General features: G+C 42.9%; 1 protein-coding gene across 1 annotated transcript in view; it reads right to left on the minus strand.

The window, feature by feature from the left end:
- The window catches only part of MLLT10 (MLLT10 histone lysine methyltransferase DOT1L cofactor), a 116,180-nt gene extending 102,289 nt beyond the window's left edge, over positions 1-13,891 (minus strand). Inside the window, exon 1 of the mRNA XM_053410420.1 lies at positions 13,654-13,891. The gene's annotated coding sequence lies outside the window, so the exon portion shown is untranslated. The remainder of the gene's footprint in view (positions 1-13,653) is intronic.
- Between the last annotated feature and the right edge of the window lie 5,820 nt (positions 13,892-19,711).

Genomic DNA, 19,711 nt, shown 5'->3' on the forward strand with positions numbered 1-19,711 from the left:
CCTAGCCTGGCCCTAGAAATCTGATCAGTTTGGGATGGCGGGCGGGGGGGGGGTGTGCACGCACACATGCGACCTGCATTTCTTCTGCAACAGGCTCTTCTTCTTTTGCATTTCAAGGGATGTTGAATTCCGTTTCTCTGTTCTTGACTGATGCGGCGGGATTCCTCTCCCACCCTGATGATCCCAAACTCCTGGAACAGGAATTCCTTTCAGGGGCACTTCCTTCCTGCTTTAAGGGTCCCCAGCCTCAATTTCGGATTGCTAGCTAATCCTTCCAAAATTCCCCCCCTTAACTTGTTTGAATGTGCTGCATTTCCAATATATATCGTGTCTATGAACAACAATGGGCACCGTGGCATCTAAAAATACTATTTTATGGTGACAAACTTTCCCAAGTACTCTCTGGAATTCTTTGTTTTTATAGAAACAGCGTCTTAATCTCTCTGTGTGCACATACATACTACTTAGTCAAACTCTATTACCCTAGTTGCTATAAAACACGGGTAATATAGCTATATCCCTTTGGAATTCGGTTTCTCTTGCATCACTTTAGCTGCAAGGGCAGAACTGATACATTTCCACTTTTCTGTTTGGCTAACCTAGAGACCACTGCACAAATCCTGCAGAAATGCTCATGTTCTCCTTACCTTCATCCTGGCCTCGCCATATCTTTTAGTACCATGCATACAGAGGTCTTTCTGCATGGCTGTTAAAACTAGAATTGAGCAGACAACACAACCAGGGAAAAGACAGGCTGCCTTATCCCGTTAGAAATATGCACACACCCCTAAACTTAGATGTTTTTGTTATCTAGATTAATTTAAAAGGACATGTTTTCCTGATTTTGATCAATGATTGTTGGGTTTGCTTTTATATATTTCAAAAAGCAGAGTAAAAAACGAGATGGTTCAGGTTATCAGAATCCCAAGCTTTTCAATTATCCACTATAAACAGGTAGAACTGTAACAGAAGGAACTAATTGTGGCTACTGTTAAGACTGAAAGGAGATTAAATGCAGTTTTGCAAAATTCTCCTCCACTAGCCCCAGGGCTGCTACTTTTGTGAAGGAGAAGGTGAAGGGAAAGCCTTACAAGTAAAATACCATTGATTTTTCCCTATTATCATGCTAAAGTGACTTTATGCATAGACTGGTAAAATTGTATGATTTTGCAAGACTGCATTATTGCCTGACATGAAGACAATTTAAATCAAGTGTACAGTATTAAACCATCTGTATTGTCCTAAGTGTGTGTGTGTGTGTGTGTGTGTGTGTTTTAGAAGTTGTGAAATAAAGAACAGTTTTAACACATCTGCAGATATGTGGGCTTGTGAAGAGCTGCTGTTTAAAGAGAGAGATGTGCAGAACTATTCTCCTTTGGGATATCAGAGCCTGCAGTTTATGAGAGGGATATCTTGGGTCAGTTTTTGCTGTCCTTTAAAGTCTGAAGTGAAATTTTCTAGATAGAGGAGGAAGGACAGGGAGAGGGAGTGGCGAGTGTCATTTCCTATAGAAGGCATTGCTGAGCACTTCGATTAACATAACAGGGTCATTGGAGTGTTTGTGATCTGCCAAATATTCATCTGTATGCTGCATGGCAATATCCCCCCAAAGTCCAGTTTTAGCATTTTGAGGCAATAACTTTTGACATACCATACAAAAATGCTTCACAAAGTGCCTGTATTTCCATGTGCCTGCTACAGCAAAGAAAAAAATATGTAGAATGGAGAGTGATATTTAAAATCCTAGAACCTAAGTACAAAAACATGTATTGCCTTTCAATCATGTGTATTATCTTTCAGTCCTTCAAAGATATGGAAATTAGAAGTATATTGTGTAATTTATTAATTTCCTTATGTTCTGAAAGCTACATTATTATTTAAATAAAATTATTTAAAGGATTAGATTCCACTTTAATAACTGTGTTCCTATCAAACCAAACTACTGTTTTAATTAATTCAGACTTTAAAACCATACATGCTTACTTGGAAGTAAGCCCTACTGAACACAGTGGGACTTATTGTAAGAAAAAATATATATTATTGCACTGTCAACTCTATTGACCCATATACACCTAAATGATTCAAAAATTAGCCTGTTCCTATGCATATTTACTCATGTGTAAGCCTCACTGTATTAAATGGGTCTTCCTTGAAAGTGTAGATAGGGTTGCAGCTTTAAATGAGTTGTGGATCTGAGTGAAGAGTATTTCAAAGCTATTTTTGCTTATTTCAGGAAAATGATATCTAAGTTGTAAAAAGTATTCCCAGTGATATTGTTAACCCCAGCATTAGAACTGTGGCCTAAATTGAACTCTAGTTTGTAGACAGTTTGTTGCTACCTTACAGACTAATTTAATTCTTGTTTCTTCATTGCCCTTTTCATTGGAAATTTCCCATACACACTATATGCCTTTTAATGGAGACCAAATAAAATGTTTTATTTAAACATAAATCATTCCTCATATTTATTCTTTTTTAATGGAGACCAAAAGAACTAAATAGATACCAACCACTTCACTACAAAGTAGACCCAGAGTGACTGAAGCAGCATTATTAAACAAGTCAGTCTGCATCTACTAGGAACTATTGTGGGAGACTGAATAAATACAGATAGGTGCACTGACAGATGGAGTTGGACTTTAAGGTAGCAAAGGGAGGGTGAATGTCAGGGATGCTGAGGACTTGGAACTTTCAGAATTAAGTAGCATCAAGGTTCTGCTGTTTAGCAAAGCATACAATGGACAAGAAGCCTAAGGGATACAGTACTCTGGAAAAGTACATTGTAATAAAATTGCAGCCTATGTTTCCTTCCAGTTTGTAAAAGCTTTGGACATATTTTTTCTTTTGAACACTATTAAGCTTCATATAGTTCTACAGTTCATTTTTCACATTCAGTATTTAAAATTTGGCCCTTCCTAGAATGTAAAGCAACGTCAACTGAAAATCATCCTAAAAGAACTGCCCAAACTAAAATGTATATGTTAGAAATGTATTTTGCAAAACCTTTGGATGCATTTTAAACAAATCTCTCCTTTTTTAAAGTATATATGCTGTATATTAACAGAATGATCAACATAAAACTTTGATTTTGGCACAAAAACCCCCAGGGTAAATTGTATTGCACTATAATAATACATTAAACTTTATTTTAAATTGATTGTACTAACTTTAGTTTCATTTAAGGAATTGAAATATATAGACTGAAAGAGGGACTATGATCCTATTTTAAAACATTGCAGGGAACTTGATGACAAAATGTAGATAGCCTCTTGGTGGTTTTGTAAAACAATGCATTTGGAAAGAACCATTGAAATGCAAAATAGGAAGAGAAAGGCTTTACGACAATGTACTACACACATAGTAAGCCATTAACATCCATATGATATGAATGTGGAAACCTTTTGCATCCTATTCCTAAGCACACTACTTGAGGCAAGTTTGAAATCAATGAGATTTACTTTCAAGTTACGGTTTTTAAGTTGGGGTGTTAGGGTGTGTTTTCAGGAACAGATGTAAAGGCTGATGGTAGGGGGAAATGTTTTTGAATTCACAGCTTTTTCAGACCCAGAGATAGAAATATGCCTATTAGAAAAGGAAAACAGGCAAAGATTGAATTACTCTGTATTTCAAATTGGTAGTTTTTTAAAAGATACAATGTAGACAACAAATCAATCCACATATTTTAAAGGTACATGTAATTTTCTACTATTTTATAACTTTATTTGTTTTAAGCTGCAATCCTATACACACTTACCTGGGAGTAGGTGGCATTGAACTCCATAGGATGTACTTCTAGGGTTTCATGTTATTTACTTTTATTTTAAATAGGAAATAGACTTTTAAATGTTAGGTGGGGGGGAAGTAATGTACAAAAACATTTTCAGCACTTTTAACGTCCTGTATCACCTAAATATTTAAAAATATTTTAAAAACAAGTAGCATCAACCTAAAATTCCAATTTCCTGAAATGCCCTTTATGTTTTGCATGTGGCTAATAATTCTAAACATGGATTCAGTAACACATCCTGGGCTTGTTGAGCAAAAGAGCCTGTATTACTTAATCACCTCTTTGTCACAATTAAATCAGGTGTAATTTTCTTATTACTCAATAAGAACGAGCATGTGAGGTAAAACAGATATATAAAAGCAAAACCAAAAAAATCTCTTCAAACCCAAACATGTCTTTTTCATCCTATGTTGAAAACAATTAGGAGGGAAGGAGGGATAAATGGAGGAGGAATAGAAGAGTTGTGTCAGGGCTGTTTGTTTTTGAAGAGTGAGAGTAGAAATAGATGCTTGCCTAAAGCCGTTAACATGTTAAGATTTTAAAACTGAATCTTTGTCCAAACTTAAATTTTATATTTTACCCAAGCACAAGAAGCTATAATATTTATAAAATAATGTGCCTTTTAAAAGTTCTGAGAAAAAACTTAATAGATATTAAGTATCTTCTTATTTGTGTTTATTTTTTTAAAAGCACACTTTCTTTACCTTCTTTGCTTGCTGAACTTGAATATAGCATTAATTTAAATGTTAATGCTGCTATTTGTTTAATCCTAGGAAATGAAAGCATAATGGTCAGTCCACAGTGTGGAGTGCGACACTTGTGATTTGACCCATACACACTACTGCTATACAGTATTTAAAACTATAAGGTATAGTGGTCTGAATTCAGCAAATTATTTGCCCTTGCTCAGTTATGAAGAGCATAACATTTTGTCCATTTTTTTTACTCCCTATGTTAATCCTGTTGTGTTCAGTACTTCAGTCCTAAAATCTACTTTCCAATTGGTTTAAACAGAACTTACTTTAAACAAAATGTGCTTGTAGAGTTTCTGAGTAAAGCTACACCAGTAAAAACATATATATTTTTATTTTGTGTGTGTGCATGTACACATAACCGCAGGAATACTTTGCAGCAATATAAATACCAGTTTATATGCAGTTCACCTTTCATCTGCATTTTTTAATGTATTTACACATTTTCCAATTTGTACATACAAGTTTCAAGTCAGTTGTGTGCTGACCAAACTACCTATTAATGTAAGTATAACTTTGACAGTTAAAACTGTGATGCCATTGTTTGAATCTTTCTCAGAATCTAGCCAGTAAAACCACTAATTTAACTGGTAAGTTGTTTTTAAAGCATCCATTATATTGTTTTAAATTGCACTATCACCTCAGGAGGCTTTGGGCAAATGCCACTTAACTAGGAGCACCAGTGGATGAAATAGTTGTTTTCCAAGTACTGCTTCTATTATGATAATGCTAGCATTTAATTGTTAATTTCAGTCTGAGATGTACTGTAAACATGATGCAAAAGAGTGTTTTTTACATAAAACCCCTAGATTAAATATTCTAAGTAAATATTACAGCACAGGAATTTTTTTTAGCATGGTGGGTAAACATACCTTCAGTTTGAGAGGCCCAAGGTTTACATTTAAGAGCTAATTTATAAAGTTATTCATTGGAATATAGTTAAGTGCTACTTTCAGCTTATATACAAATATAATTTATTATTAAAGGTTTTTTGAAAATTCACATTTAATATAATAATGCTGTACTAATCAGGGGGAAATATAGTAAACTTTAAAGTTTAGATTTAATGTAATTTAAATGTAATGCACTGATTTTCTTTGCAGTATCTCAATAAAGATTTGGAATTTTGCTGTAAATGGTTTGTTTCTGGCAGTAGGGATATTTGAAAGTAGTCTTTCCCCTCATCCACACACACACCAAAAAGCACAAAAAACATGAAATATGAATATTTGAACAGAAATCAAAAGTTTATACTGGTTCATATTTTTGTCAATACTCCTAGGTTGCATTTCCCCTTTTTATTCATGCTTGTTCTTCTATTAGAAAACATATTTAATTCCCTATCATGCATCTAAACTATAAAGCTATTTCAGAATGACTGTTATCACCAGTTAGAAATTATCCATAGAAAAGGGAGGAAAGCAGTTTTGTTAAATATAAAAGCAACTTGCTATACATGAAGCAGATCTCCAGTCAATATCAATTATGTGTCTGGTTTGGGCAGAATCATGTTACTTTTTTTATTTAAGGAGTTTTCTCCTCAAATGGGGGCTACTACCTCCCAATCTCAAAAACACACCCAAGAATATGCTAATTAATTGTATTGTGTCTATGAATGGAGTAGCCAAATGCAACCATTAAAAAAAAAATCTAACAATGTGTGACGTTTCCTGTTACAGGACACACTTTTTTTAATATTGATATTACAAACGTAAGGGCACAGACGATCCACGTACTAATTTTAAACCATTAAAAACCACCTACTAAACACAGAGAAAAGCTAACATGACCGCATAGGCGGGGAGTATCTTGGGAAGCTTAACATTCCGAGCGAATTAAGGGCACAAGCCTCGGATCACTTTTTGTCAGTCTCACTGTGGCACTTCAGAGTCGGAATGTGATTTTTTTACATCGTGCTACTCTCATTTTTTTTAAAAAATTACCCATTTGGCAAGAAAGAAGATGGGAGAAATGTTTCTATTTCGGAAACAAGAAAAGTAGTATGGAACACTGAGGAAAAACCAGACATGCTATTTCTCCTGTTCCTTCAGCTGTATTTTTCTTCTGTAATACAGATTTGATTTTAAAATCCCTGTATACGTATTGCCTTATATAAATTATGTGTGCATCTGAAGGCCTTATCTCACATATATATTTCAATATTATTCTAATTATTTGTTACTAAGGATCCATGATAATTAAAGATTACAACCACCAATATATTTTTTAACTATGGTGATGTCTCAAAATATGGGAATTTTAAACTCTGAAATTATTTTCAAAGTGAGGTTTGCCTTATTCTTCTGCATTGGCATTTACTATCTAAAGGCTCCAAAGACAGCAAGTTTTACAAAGAAAAGGAATAAACACAAACGTATTTCAACCCTGTCTCCAGGAAAGCTACCAACAGTTTTCTGCTCCATGGTGTCCAGAAATACAGCCCTGTTGAGTGCTTTACTGAAGTTCAGAACTTCAATAAATTCCATTTTCCCCCAGAGAACATGGAAATACAATATTTAGAAATTATTCTAATCCGCCTTTTAAAATTCCCTCAAGTTGCATGAAACAATACTACTGCATTGCCAAGAAGCTATTTTACCAGAAAAATAGTTTCAAGTCTATATATATATATTTAAAAAGAATGTAGACACGCTTACCTCCCCCCATCTAACAAGGCTGATCGAGTAAACAGTACCCCAAGCGCAACATTTAAAAACAATGTATTATAGACACTTGTTGGATATTTTTTTAAAAGACAAGGTTAAGCAGTTTATTTTCCTTCAAGTAATTAAAATGACCAAAATCAACTCAAATTAATTGAATTGTTTTTAAGGACAAATCCATTTAGTTTTTGTTTTTACTTTTTAAAGAGAAACACTTCAGAAGGAACAGGCCTTTCGTTTTAAGAACTTTTATTTTTGCCAGCCTCTGAAAGGAAGAAGACACGGTTTTTCCAACTTCAGCAACAATTTTTTTTATATAAAAAAAGGACCCGTTCTTTTCCGAACCCACTCTCCCTTTAGCTCCCTCTTCGTAAAATCTAATTATTTCAGCATTTAGTGTTTTTCCTCCTCGAGTTGTTTCCTGCCCCTTTCCCCCCTCCCCTTCCCTCTCGAAAAGTCCTGTTCTAAAAATTCACCGCTGAACAGATGTTTCCCTTTGTATCAGGCGAGCTTTTTCTCCCTGGTGGGGTCTTTTACCTTCGGTGAGCTATAAAGCCCAGTGAATAAAACAGCAGCACTAGAGGAAAACAAGGAAGAAGAAGAGAAAAAAAAAGTCCTCTCTACTTATGGACCAGATAAAACTGCTGCTGGAAACCGGGAGGGAAGAGCATTACAAACTCGAACCGTACTCCTTCCACACACACTCCAACAATAAAATAAAATAGTGCTTGGGGAAGCTCAACCCAAAAAGCAGAAGCTCGTCCCTTTTTCCTTCACAGCTGCGGCGGGAAAACAAGGGGAGCCTTCGCGCGAAGTAGGGCGGCAGCGGCGGCTTCCCTACGAGCAATGGAGGGGAAAGGAGCCGCGGCTCCCCTTCCTCTCCCCTCACGGAGGCCGGCCTACCCCGCTCGCTGCTGCCCCGGCCCGCCTGCTGCAACCGAGCACCTTCCCTCCAACTGCACTTCCTGCCTGAATGAGGCCTCAGCTCCCCGGCGGCAGCTGCTACCGCCTTTCGCAGCTTCCCCTCCCGCCGCCGCCGCCGGCAGCAGCCCCTTTCCTTCCCCCCCTCCGCCCCCCAGATCTCGTCAGGCGGCCTCCCAGCTCCCCCTGCGCTCTCCCGGCGTCCCTCGTGGCTTCTTTCGTGGGGCCCAGCCCCTTCTGCTCCTGTGGCTACAGGCAGGCCGGCCGGCCTGTAGTTAGTAGGCCCGGCTGCGAGCCTGGCTGGGCTTCTTCCCTCAGGAGGAGCACCTCCTTCTCTGAGCCCTCCTGCCAGCCAGGCTTAGTCCTTGCACAAGCAGGCCTCTCAATTGACTCTCGTTTTGTAAGCGACACCCACAAATTCATTATTTCACCTGCTCGCCCTCAACCTCTTTCATCAACGCAAAAAGGGCTTTGAGGAAGGGGAGAGGGCGGGGGTTGGGGTGGGGTGGGGGTTATTGGGTTTGGCTGCCCGCCAAGCTCCTCTCCCCTCTTCCCTTACACGAGGGTCCCGGGTTCCAATCAGGACGACCTTGCAAAGGCGCCGTGCAAAAAACCCTTTTGCTGCCACTGCCTTGCCAGCTGGCCCCTGTCCTGCTCACTCGTCCTTCTTCGCAGCTGCAGCGCTGCCTAGAGGAAAAGCGGGGGCTCTGCGCTCTCCTCCAGTGCACATTGGAGCACATGCTGCTTTTTCTGGGGAGTGCTTATGTGCCCTAACCAAAAAGGCAAACTACTTATTTTAAGCAGCCTTTGCAGCGGTTGGTTGCAGGAGAAAGGGGGGGGGGATGGGATAGATCATCAATCAAAACAGGACAAGTGCTCCTGACCACAGACCTTTCTCAATTTCTTCCAACCCTGGTAAAACTACTCTTAGGAAAGCTTGGATCCACAACCGATAGAGTGGAGCTCTACTGTCCTCTCATATATGCGCTTACTCGGAAGGAAGTCCCAATGAAAGGGAATTAAGCCGATTCTCTTTGCAAAACTGGCTTCAATCCAAGAACTTCGGTTTAACGTCTTCATGACTTGAACTCTTTGCCACCTTGGCTCAAACTGTCACGCTCCTATTGCCCTGCTAAGGCTGCCTTCTTTGTTCGCTGAGAATCTTTCTACAATTCTCAATAGTTTTACCACAAGACAGCAGATTCACAAGATGCTAACCTCTAAAGAAAACAAAAGGCATTCCTCTTCTTTTTAACAAATCAAACTAATACAACTAAGAGCCACCTAGACAGGCCCTTTAAAATAAACAAAATGCATCTTTCGTTCAACTTCCTTACCTATAATTTAACCATGAGTGGAATTGTGTTACATTTTGGCTTTCTTTTAGTTTATTTGCTGTATTTTGGAGGGTGGGAGGATGTTTTGCAATTATTTTATTATAAACAAACCTTTTCCTGCTTTGATATTTTCTCACATAAACATAAAACTATTTCCCACTTTTTTAATAAAAAGAGTATTTTTTAAATTATTGCACTATGAGGAAGTGTCTCTTTTCAATCTGCTGTTGATTGGTGTGTTTTTGTTACAAATAAAATACGTTTCCATTATTTTCTTTTTAAATGAGCTGGTTTATATTCCGACAACTAAAATCTATTTGTAACCAATCCACTGCTCATTGTAAGCATGGCCCAACCATGGGATACAGAAATGGAGATATGCTAATTAGGGGGAATTATAGGCACTTAACTGGCAACTGGATTTACAGCCCAGTTAAAATTGGGTTCTTTCATGTTTACTTGCAAGTAAAGGCGACTGAGTTTGTGGGACTTACTCTCAAGAAAACCTGCATACAATTGCAGCCGATCACACATCAGCTTCTGGTTTCTAAAACACATTTAACTGGCAATAGGTCACTGCTTCTGTTGTGCTTGCCTTCTAAACAAGTGTCAGGATTGCAACCCCAGAAGCACACTCAACAGTCTGTTTATTCCAGAATAATCCAAAGAGACTGATCCAGAATAAATTGATTATGGATGGCAATTTAACATCTCAAATAGTAAACTTAAGAAATGCAAGTCATGTCATGGAACTCACTTCTAAATAATGCATGTAGCATAAGAGGATTAATCAATTTAATCAAAATACTTGGCATTAATTGGTATCTGGATCGAAATTATCAGGTGCCTAACTGGGATGCTATGTGTAAAAGAGAGAGCGAGGGAAAGAGGTTTAAATCCACTTAAATAATTAAAATACCACTGTATCTTGTTTTTCCACATTTTGACAACCATGTTAACGGTGTCAGAATTTTATTTTTTAAAATATTTATTTTACTCAAGACCTGACAAGACCCTTTTAACAGCCAGATGCCAAAACCTGTTCCAATGGAGTATTTGGCGAATAGGCACATTTTGTCTGGGATAGAAAACACTTGTCCGTCATATTCAACAGGCAACAAGCGGCTCCAAATCCCCCTTCCGCCCGGTGGACAAGCGTCTCTCTCAAAACCTTTAGCGGGATTTGACAATTCATGGAGCGTCAGTCTTTTATTACCATTTAAGGGTGGCGCGGGGAGAGAATCTTTTTGTTCCCTTCTACATGATTTGTTTGTATCGATTATGTCGCCAGCAAGAATCTCCCAAGAAAGCCGTGTGCAATGCCTTGACACTCATTTGCCTAACACGGCCATGCTTTCAAACGAAAACCAGCCTCGTAAAATCTCTTCTTTAATATGCACTACAATCCCGCCTCGCTGTTCGGATGGATTCCTGTCCTCCCTGCAACCTTCCGCTCGTATGCAGCAGGTCACCGTTTGGGTCGCGACTTTCTACGTCTTGCTGCTTTTGGGGAAAGCTGCGATTTGGGAGGCTGTCCCCAGAAGCACCTCTTCCCTCCCCCTCCTCTGTCTCAGAGCCCTCCGGAAGCTCGGCCCACGCCTGCTCCTAGCCTGCACTTTGTTCTCGCAGTGATCTCGCAGGTTGGGAAGGCTTCAACAAAAACAAAAAGCAGGCAGCGATCTGAAGATATTGCAGATGTCCGGGGCTGTCTGCTGCACGTGCATCTGAACGCTACCGGTTCTGGGCCACGCTGCAAGCTCTGCAGATCCGCAAGCAAGGCCGAGAAAAACACTTCCCTCTCGGCTGCAGCTTTAGCTTAAGTTCTAAAGCTCTTCGTTAAAAGAACTTGTTTCGTTCCAGGGGCGAACGGGATTTGATCTATTCAGATATTCTTAAGAGTGAAACGCTGTGCCATTTGATGGTAGTCCCCTCATGCTTTAGACGGAGACCATTAAAACAGTCCTCGATCTCGAGTCCCCCCTCCCTCTTTTCCCACTTAAAATATTCTTTTTAAGGAAACCCAGGAGTGTCATTTTTCTAGGGCGAAAAGAGAGAGAGAGAGACGCTAAAAGCTGAAGGATGAAGAAGCAAGTCACCCAGTGACCTGTTTTGCTGCTTTCCAATCCCACCGACCCAACCCCGCCTCACTCACATGGTCAGGAAGAAAAGCAGAAACAAAGAGTTCTAAACCTTTTTCTTCAAAGCCAGCCCTTTTGCTTTGGGGGGGAGGGGGAGGGGAGATGATGACTTGGAGCAGGAGAGGCTGAGTCGGAACTGCAGTGACTCTTCATCCTCGAAATAGTTCCCTAATATTCCCTTCAACTACATTTCCCCCATATTGGGGGCGGGATGTGGGGGGCTTTGAAGTCTAGCTCTTTGCCTTATGGAAGGAGAAATCCTTTACCATCTCCCCCTCCTTTTCTCCCAGTTTTAATCGCCCTGCCTAAACTTTCAGGAACTTTCCTTTTTTCCCCTCTTCAGCCGCATTACCGTCATCGTTGTAAATAATCCTGATTTATGACAAGCGTTAGCTGTGTTCAATAAATGCAATTAATTACTGCTGTCGGAAATTATAATTAATAATTACCTATAATAACGTGGACAGTGATACCGGATGTTGAATACGTGACTTGAAAGTAATCTGAACCAGTGTCAGTGGGACCGTAAAATTAGTGTTTGGAACTGTTTTATAAAGGGCGTTATCGAACCATTATTATTATTATTATTATTATTATTATTATTATTATTATTATTATCCATAGAAAGTCTCCCGCGGGCAGCTAATAGCACCCTCCCTTGGAAGTGGCTGCCCCTAGCGTCCACGCGGGGAGTTGCAGCAGCGGCCTCCGCCCGGAGCTGCCTGCCGGCCTGAGATTGGAAGCCGCGCGCCCGGGAGGGGAGGGGAGGGGAGAGAGAAGCGGAGTGGGCGGGGTTGAGAGGGGCGATTACGAGAGACTCGAGCTCGGCACGAGCGCGCCCGGCGCGCTGGCTTCTGGGTAAGCAAATGGCCGAGCGGCAAAAGGAAACGCCGAGGGGGAGGAGGAGAAGGCAGGAAGGCAGGAGGTGAAAGGTCACCGGCCCGCAGGCCCCGCCCCCTGCGCCCGGGTAAATGAATGGAAAGAGCCCAGGCGAGAGGGGGAAAGGGAAGCTGCTGCTGCAGCAGCGGCGGTGGCGGGTTCCTCGTGCTAACTGCGCTTGCTTGCCTGCCTGCCTCCTGCCTGCCCGCCACTCTTCTTCTCTGGGGGGAAGGAGGCAGCGACGCCTTACATTGGCGTAAGGAGACGCTGGGCCCCTTCTCTCCAGTCTCCTCCCCCCGCTGCTCCCGGACAATGCAGCCGAAGGGGAGAGCTATAAACATTGGACGGGGGGGGGGGATCCTCTACTGCTGCTGCTGCTGCTACGCGGGGACAACTGAGCTTGGGCCACAACAGGCCCCGGGTTCTCCCTGCTCCCGCCGAGGCAAGAAGCGCTTTCTCGGCTGCAAAGGACCTTGCAGCCTCCAGTTCCCGCTTCCCCCTTGCCCCACAAAACCCCAAACAGGAGAGCTGTTCGTGAAGGCCCGCACAAACCTCGCCGGACCCTTTGCTCCCCGCGATCGGGGGGCGGGGAGACCCTGATATATTCCCTACGTTTCCTTCCTGGGCCGCTTTTCCGAAGACGGCGGCGGCGAGATTTTGCGTTTTAAAACGCAGCCCCGTTCCTTCTTCGCGCGGCTCCTAGCCGTTTTTTCCGCGCGGAGCAGTCGCTCGAAAGCCCGGCCGAGCTGGAGGCGCCGGCTCGCCTTCGGAAGGGAGGGTTTAGGTGGTGTTTGGGTTTTTTTCTTTTCGCGGCCGAGACGGCGCGAGCCGTTTCTCCAGTTTCAGCGCCGCTGAATTGGCGGCGGACCCGTTTGCTGCAGGCGGTGCGAGGGAGGTGGCGGCGGCTGCTGCTGCTGGGATCCTTCTCCCTTTCTCTTTTGAGTAGTATTTAAATCCGCGCGCCGGTGGCTAGTTTCTCAAACGCCCCGCTCGCTCCAGCCTTTCTTGCCTAAAAGCGGAAAAGTTGTGCGAGTCGCCTCTCCCTTCCCCCTCCCCAGTGTCTCCTCGATGAGAAATGGAGGAAGAAAATGCAAAACGCTTCATAGGGAGAAGTGGTCCCCTTTGTTCTGGTATTGTTTCTCCACGAACTGGCGGCTACAAGGATAAAACACTTACCTTCTCTCCTTTTTGCTGCGAAATCCAGACGTTCCCATCGGCTGCAAAATACACAATCCACCTTAGAAAGGGACTAGAGATGTAGAGAGAGTTTGTATTCCGTTCTTTTGCGCGCTCTTCCCATTTTGGGGCAAGATTAAGTTGCCGAGCACGTTGTTGCAAGCTGTAGCCCCCCGCCTCAGTGAATGGTCACGTTTAGGACCCTCCAAGGCCATCCTAAGTCTGCCAGTAGAATCCGAGGGTATTGAAGGTCTAAAACTTTCAAAAGGAAAGGGGGCCTGGAACTAGCCAGAGAGCTGCAAATATACACTAGGATGCCCCCCGCCGCCGCCACTACACGCACATACGCACATGTTTGCCCCCCTCCCTTAGCTTTAAATAAGGAAACCTTCCCCGGTGAGAGTTTAACGTGAAAGAAAGAAAAAGTTTGCACTTTATTAATTCCTTAAGAGCGAATGTGTTAAAAGCCGATCCCTGCCTGCATTTGAAACCCACTACCCTTCTTGCTCTCACCCCATGTGGCAAAAGTTTTGAATCTCGAAATAAAAACAAATGAGCCGGCGGTAGAAAACGAGGTTGGGAAGTTTAGGTTATGGTTGTAGCTGGGAGAAAATGTGTCGTCGTCGTCGGAACAGTTTTTTTGTTTTGTTTTTAAGAGGAAATGCTGTTGGTGTTACTATTTTGGTAACGCGATGATCAAGCGAGCAAAAGAAGCCCATTCACTGATTTCTGCATACTCCAGGCGATGTTTAATGCTCAGCCTCGCAGGTATTAGTGTCCAAACCTGCATTTAATCTGATTATGATGAGGTTTGCTGATACAATGGATAGTTGAATAGATCCTTGTGTCTTAGCAAATGAGGTGGATTTTCGGCTTCCCTCGGTTTCCGGGCATGAGAGGAAATAAGGCTCTGATTGTCCACCAACACCTTCTAGAGCCCCTCAAACATCTTTGGGTTTTGGTTGTGGGTGGAAATGAGCATAGCCCCCTCAGCGCCATATTGTAACACCGCGCTGGATGTCCCGGCTCTTTTATGCCTAGACCTGAAAGTTTCGCTCTGTATGTGCAACTGGAGAAATGAAGAAAAATAACAACAAATATGGAGCAGGCGTCTCTGGTGTCTTTTCTGTCCCTAATGTAACGCTCCCCATTTCCTCTTTACCACTTTTCTAAAAAGGTGATCTGCTGCATAGGAAAGGAATGAAAAGATTGCAATAAAAGCAAAACCAAGTAAATAAGTTTGAGGGCAGAAGGAGAGGTTTTCTTTGCCAGCCTTTAATTGCCACTGAAACATTCTACAGTTGTAAACATTCCTTATTTATTCAGCCCAAATAGGCAGGCATTGTCTTGCTTTTATCGCAATCGTAATTATGGTGTCCTTTAAACTGGCTGATAGCTAGGGAGATAAGGGAATGTGCCTGTAGCTTCAGATCAAATCTCTCTCCGTCCCTCTCGCTCTCTCCCCCTCCCCGGGTCATCAGGATCCCCACAGTCCTTAGGGATGAGGAACGCTGGAAGACTCTGGCCTGGCCATTCCTTACGTCATGAAAGTGATTTGTACCACATTGCTAATTTGGTGCAATCCCTAACCCTTTGGATCTCGTGTGCGTTTGTAATTGCCTTTTGCTGCTTGCTTCAATTTTTGGTGCGTTATTTTTGGCGGCAATTTGGAGGGGGCGTTTGGGGTGGGCAATATATCTTTTGCAATCGAGTCCAGGCGTGTGAGGGGGGGTTCTGCCCACCTGTACGTCAGAAACACCAGCGTGTCCCTGAGTCTTTGTTTACTGCACCTTTGTGTCTAATTAAAAATGCACACTTTTAGGATCCTCGCAGAACAAAGCCTCCCCAAATCCCCCTTTACGTCCAAGGATTTGCAAATTTATAAAGGCTGCATTGAATTCGGGATGGGTCAAGGGGCAAAAAAAGGGTAGGAGGTCACTGCATTTTGATTATGGGTCAGTAGGCAACATGGCAGGCAGTTTGTGTCCCAAAAAACCTCTTCTTTAAAAGTGAGGTTTAAAAACAACAAGGATGAGCGAAGTTTCTAGGGGAAAATTTGACGATGAAAGAGAAGAAAACCTCTTTTCCTGATATTTGCAAAGCAAGAAGATATGTCCATGTGAGAAAACAAAGCAGCCCTCAACAGCACTATAAATTGTTTCTCTGTTTACAGAGAAATAACTCACAGTGTGATGTGTTGCAGGAACTTAGCTATGGGTCTTGGAGTGTCCCCCACACCACGCAAAGCCTTTAACTATACTGGGTATTGCTGTAATGTGTCAAAAGGTGTCTGTGCTTGTCCTTTTTAAAATAAGTGTATGTAGAGGGTTTTTTTAAAGTCTGCACTTACGTTTGGCTGAATGATATGGGGAGCTGAATGACCCTTTTGACAGGTTTTGGTCCCTTTGCCATATTCCCCAACTGTTTCTTCCCCTCCCCCAATCCGCCCTGGATATATTATAGGGGGGACTACAGGCAATGCACCAACTCTGAAAATCTAATTTAGGCTGGGAAATGATATATTTTTACCTCTGAAATAAAATAATAATGATTATAATAATTATATGCAGAATAACCCACGAATAATAAGCTGTGCCAATCGGAAAAGCGTCATAACCAAGAATAAGATAGTCTGGAGGTGGCTGTTGTAGTGTGAAAATGCACCAGGATACGGAGAATTCGAGGACCTAGTGAAAATAGAAGCTTAAAGTGCTGTTGCATTTCACAAGTAAACATTTAAAGGGCTGTAAATGGTGCTCTGAGTGACTTGCCCCAGAAATAAGAGGTCAGCCTGGATTGCAGGGCTGTTTAAACATAGCCATGATAATACAATGAAAATATATCAAAGCACAACCTCAGAGGGCGTTTTCAAATATATACCCCCCTCTCTCAAACGCAGACACACTCATCTCCCAGTAAACCCCCCTTTCCCCAAAAAAGCAGCGATACAAGGGAGCTTCTATATGTTTTTAATACCACAGAGTAAAAACAACAACTATGCAATCTGAGATCAATGGGAATAGGTTTACAGCATTGGGTGAGGAATATTATTTTTCCTCGTTATTTTCTAATTAGGTTTGTCGTTCGCCAAGAGTGCTTCAGACTGAAATATCATCTAAGGTAAAGAAATCCTATCTAAGGTAGGGTATACATTACAGACTGGGGCTACTCGATGGGAAAAGGAGCACATTTGATTGATAATCTCTCTCTCTCTCTCTCTCTCTCTCTCTCTCGGAGGTGAGAAGAGGAAAATGCCTCGCTATCCACAACCCAGTTGAATTGTTGTCCAAAGGCTGAACCCGATTCAATCTAATTGATTTTCGAATTATTGATTCCATTAATTCCACCGCGTCCCATTCATAACTACCGGGACTGATGCCTGAAATCAGTGTCACTAAATCAGCTTAAATTCGAATACTTTCACTTAAAGGTTTTCCAGGCTGCAAGACGACCTAAAATCCAAGTATTTCCTCGTCTAACTGGTATATGGATCCACCGGTAGCCTTATCTGTTTCGCCAGAAAGAAAAAGAAGGCCACATTTCAGCCTCAGGTAAAACACACCCTCCCCACCCTACAAAACAAAACAGATTCACAATGCAGTGAACCTCACTCTTTTTCGCTGTGCAGAGATTTATTCCTAAATCCTTCGGCAGGATTTGCAAACATACAGAGATCTTCCTGGTATTTGGAAAAATAAGTCCCGCGGGTTGCAGAGCAACTTGCTTCCAACTAAGCGTTTTAGGGTTGCAGCCTAGTAGTCCAAGCCAAAGCACGTTTACTTGGAAGGAAGTTCTACTCCGTTTAATTAGGGTTCTCCCCCATCCCGCCCCGAAAGCGTGCTTAAAATTGCATTTGAATTCAAGGAATCCCCCGTAGCTGGACTGGAGAGGCGGACTCAGTGGCAGGGCCGAGAAATTGTACTGCCTTTGATTTTCCTCTATGAACGCTGCCGGCGTCTGTTGTTCACTCAGGGAAATCAGTAAAGTCTCGGCTAATTTTAAACACAGCCGACAACAGGCACCTTATTTCCACACACCCCAATATCTATCCGCTCCCCCAGCGTGTGTGGCTGTGTGTTTTGGAGGGAGCGTTCTCACGTTAATAATCTGAAGCTGCAAAACTGTTGCTAGCTTCGGTATGCCTGCCTGCGAATCCACTGGAAAAACCTCCTCGGCCTTCCTTTTGCTTCCAGAGAGGGTCCTCGGTCCGCGAGGGGTTGTGCAAATGAGGATCGACTCCCGAAGTGCGTAAGGAAGATCCCGGATATGCAGCGGTGTGTTTTGATGACTGCAAGAAAACTGGCAGGTTCCTCCCCTCCCCCACCCCCCCGCAAACTCAAGATGGAGAAGTTTCAAGGAACAAAAGGCTGCGGGAGGGAATCTGGTGGGGGAGTTTCAACTCGACTCCAATGTGCCTTTCCCATGTGTATTGAATATTTCCTTAAGATCTCTGTCTTGGTGTGTGTGTTTATTTGTTTATTAACTGATCTAGTCCTACACACACACACAGTTGTTACCACGATTTTTTTTCTCAAATAGAGAGTTAACGTTGTACCTTGGTAGAAATGTCGATTTGCTAAAGAAAAGCAGCTATTTAAAGCGCACACACACCCGATTTTGTTGCTTTTAACGTCGATGTTTAAAGCAAACAAAAACTGGGGACCCAGCCTGAAGAAGCCAAAGAAGCAGACGACTGTAGTCGTGTGTGTGTGTGTGTGTGTGTGTGTGTGTGTGTGAGAGAGAGAGAGAGAGAGAGAGAGAGAGTTTGCGAGGCAGAATGGACGTGGCTCTGTCTCTGAGCCTGGATGCGCTTGTTGTGTGGCTGAGATCCCCACAACCTCTTTACTCCGGAGTACGCCACCCTTTGCAAGGCGGATGACTTGGTTGTATAGCCTGTGCCGATTTGGAACCTAAAAGTAACCGAGTCACGACTTTAGAACTCAACTTTGCGAAATAGACAAAACAGCGAGGCATTCGCCGGAACTTTAAAGCCAATACCTCGGGCTTCATTTACTTTGTGGATCGGCCTGTCAGGGATACCATCACCTTCAGCATCAAAATAGGAGGAGGAGGGGGAGGAGCAGCGTTGGGTGGGGATGTGTGTGTGCCGGGAGTGGGGGGCACGAGACGACGGCTGCCATCCTGGGGAATAGGAGACCGAGAACAGAGGGGTCTGAAAGGTCTCCATTGCTTAACCCTACAAAAGCTGATACCGCTTTATTTCCCTCTTCCTCGCTTCATTCTACACCCCCCCACACCCCCCCACAAAATAAAACAGTCAGGCAGCTGTTTTCCCTCCAAACTTTGCTTTGCAGCTCCAGAATGAGAGGCGATGTCTCCTGCGCGAGGGGGAAGAGGAACGCGCACAAGCGAAGGCAGCCAGATGCGGAGCTCAACTGGGGCTGCGAGGAGCCTTCCATTCATTGTTCGCCACCGCCTTTCGATTGCGTTGGAAGGGCTGTACTATCACGAGACCCTGGACCGGGCTCTCCTTTTCGCTCTTGTCTCAAGGGAGATCTATAATACTGTATACAACATAATATATAATCACACCCACACATATATAGGAATGATGTTCCTTGAGACAAGGGTGTGTGTGTATAAATTCTTTCTCTTTCTTTCTTTCTTTCTCTCTCTCTCTCTCTCTCTCTCTCTCTCTCTCTCTCTCAACAGTTTCTTGCTTCAAGAGGGAACCGGGCCTTGGAGCTCGGAGGGAAGAAGTCACTCCGTGCAAGTTGTGTCGCCTTCTGTCTGGCGAGGAGCAGCAGCCGAGCTCCACGGCTTGCTCAAGCCCAGGCTGAGTTGAGAGGCGAGGCCACGGACTTTCTTGATTTCCGGGCGCTCGCCAGCACCCCTTGGCCCTTCAGTCCTCACACTGGGAGCTAGGAGGGGGGCGGTTGGAAGAGAGAGAAATCGCCGGCTGAATTTTACCTAGTCATGCACAAAGACCGTGAAAATGAATCATCAACACACACCAAAAAAAGCAAGAGGAGGGGATTTTTTTGGGGGGGGGGACAGGATGAGTTTTTTTGTGGGGACGGGACTGGACTACTGAGCT

This window comes from Podarcis raffonei, chromosome 12, assembly GCF_027172205.1.
Source record: "Podarcis raffonei isolate rPodRaf1 chromosome 12, rPodRaf1.pri, whole genome shotgun sequence".
NCBI classification, from domain to species: domain Eukaryota; kingdom Metazoa; phylum Chordata; class Lepidosauria; order Squamata; family Lacertidae; genus Podarcis; species Podarcis raffonei.